Raw genomic sequence first — 2,010 nt, 5'->3', positions numbered from 1 at the left:
ATGCTCAGCTCAGTCAGGTGGTGGTGGAGGCTGTCACCGCGACAGGGAAGGATGGGGAGGTTCTGCCTGATTCCGGGCACCCTGTGAAGACTGTAAAGAGGACGCCCCCAATCCATTTGAGGACTCCACCCAGGTCCAAGTTTAATCGGCGGTTGTCCAACGCTTGGAGGGAGAGGGACATCGTTGCCGTTAACATGCGGCCCAGGAAGACGGATTTAGGGAGGCACCGGATGAAGACCCGATCCCAGTCAAGCTTGGAGTCTGTGGACTCCTTTAAGTCTATGGACTAGGCTTTCCCCCCCCCCTCTTTATTGACAGTAATTTTATCAATAATAAAATTTTAAAGAGGATTACTCGTCTTAATGTTTAAAATTTTCCAAGTAACTTTAATTTCAAATCGAAGTACAAATCTAACAATTTGTTATAAGTTCAATGTCAATCAGAGTGTAGAGTTGAATAGTTTTAAAATTGCATACTTGCGGAATGAAAGGGATAGTGAAGTGAGTTGACATGACGTCAGTGCGTAAAATGCGTATATATGACAAGGTCAGGGAAATCTACGCATTTTGTGTTTAATTCAAATAATCAATTTTCCTGGAATATTAAACAAGGGATACACATTGGTAAAAACAAATTGGAAAGGCAGTTTATTGACTTTAGAATCTCAAGAAATCTAATTTAAAAAAATGTGTAATGTTTCACAATATGCAGTTTTTGTATTTAGAGCGCATGCAATTAACATCGTTCACATTGGTTTGGGAGAATATTGAGCACAGGTTAAAAATAGATATTTACAGGTTTAAGAAAAATAATACAGTTCGGGCCAAGCCCAAGCTATGGATAACGGTAAAACAGTGTTATCCAGGCAGCAAATATGGTTTACTTAAAAAGATAAAAATTTACCATAGGTTGCAATATGCGTTAAAATGCGAAAAATTGAAACTGGCGAAGGGCAGAAAAATGTAAATTTAATTTACATAAACCGTAATATTCTTTTTGATCCAAGAATCCACATTCAGTACGTTAGTGAAATTAGGTCTCAGCGGAATAATCAAATTAATTTTTGGAAGGAAAAAATAATATGTCGTATATTGTGGAACCCATTGATTATCATTGTGAATATTTAGAGAGGTAATGAACCACAATATTACAATATTAAAACATCCATATATATTGATATAATCTAATTTCAAGGATAAATGATGGTGGTAGGGTACTATGTGAAGTAGGGGAGTGCATAGATTTTGAACATGTACTGTTCACGGAGTGAGTAACCAAATGGAGTTGAATATTTAAAAGGCTTTATCATAAAAAGAATAATTGAAAATTTGAAGGTGGAGGTCGTATCCTGAGGTCGGTAAAACCTCTTATCTAGCAATGGTATTCCAACGTAGGTGGCAGTCCAGAATAATGCCTTTAATATCAATATTCAGGTATAGATTTGTGCTGTTGTTATTTGCTCAATATTTTGCGCAAAATTCATAAATTTAAATTAAATCAACATAAATGAGTTGTAGACAATCTGAAAAACAGCACAAATTTAATCAGGCATTATTTGGGTTTGGCACATGTAACCAACTCATCACACATCAGGGATGGAGTTGGTTGGGAATGCATAAAAGAAGGTATTAATTTGTTAGTTAAATCATCAATAGGTCGGTAAATATTTATAATTGTGTTTGTAGGATACGGTCGACTGATGGAAAGGCGAGAAAATGGAATCAGTCTTTGTGAAGAATAATGGCCCCCATATAAATTGTATTGAATTTTATGAGTAAAATGTAGTAATAAGTTTTATAATAACCATGTTATTTTTCAATTCAAAATTACATTAATAGCGTAAAATTAAAATACTGTAAAAATATATTTCAGAAGAATATGATCTAGTTAGAAAAATGTCGAGAAGCATCTCGGATTCATGAGTATAGCCGAGATATATGTTTAAATTGAAGGTAGGATAAGATTCGACCTGAGATACAGCGCCGAAGGCATATTTAAATTACTATACGG

General features: G+C 35.1%; 1 long non-coding RNA gene across 1 annotated transcript; it reads left to right on the top strand.

Moving 5' to 3' along the window:
- The first annotated feature begins 1,307 nt into the window (after positions 1 to 1,307).
- LOC111717705 (uncharacterized) lies at positions 1,308 to 1,774 on the top strand. The gene is made up of 3 exons (XR_002768883.1): positions 1,308 to 1,433; positions 1,549 to 1,625; positions 1,686 to 1,774. It is a non-coding gene; the product is annotated as an uncharacterized LOC111717705 (long non-coding RNA).
- The last annotated feature ends 236 nt before the right edge of the window (positions 1,775 to 2,010 follow it).

The sequence above is a fragment of the Eurytemora carolleeae genome, unplaced genomic scaffold, assembly GCF_000591075.1.
Source record: "Eurytemora carolleeae unplaced genomic scaffold, Eaff_2.0 scaffold3219, whole genome shotgun sequence".
NCBI lineage: Eukaryota > Metazoa > Arthropoda > Copepoda > Calanoida > Temoridae > Eurytemora > Eurytemora carolleeae.
This window is presented reverse-complemented; position numbering and strand designations above follow the sequence as displayed.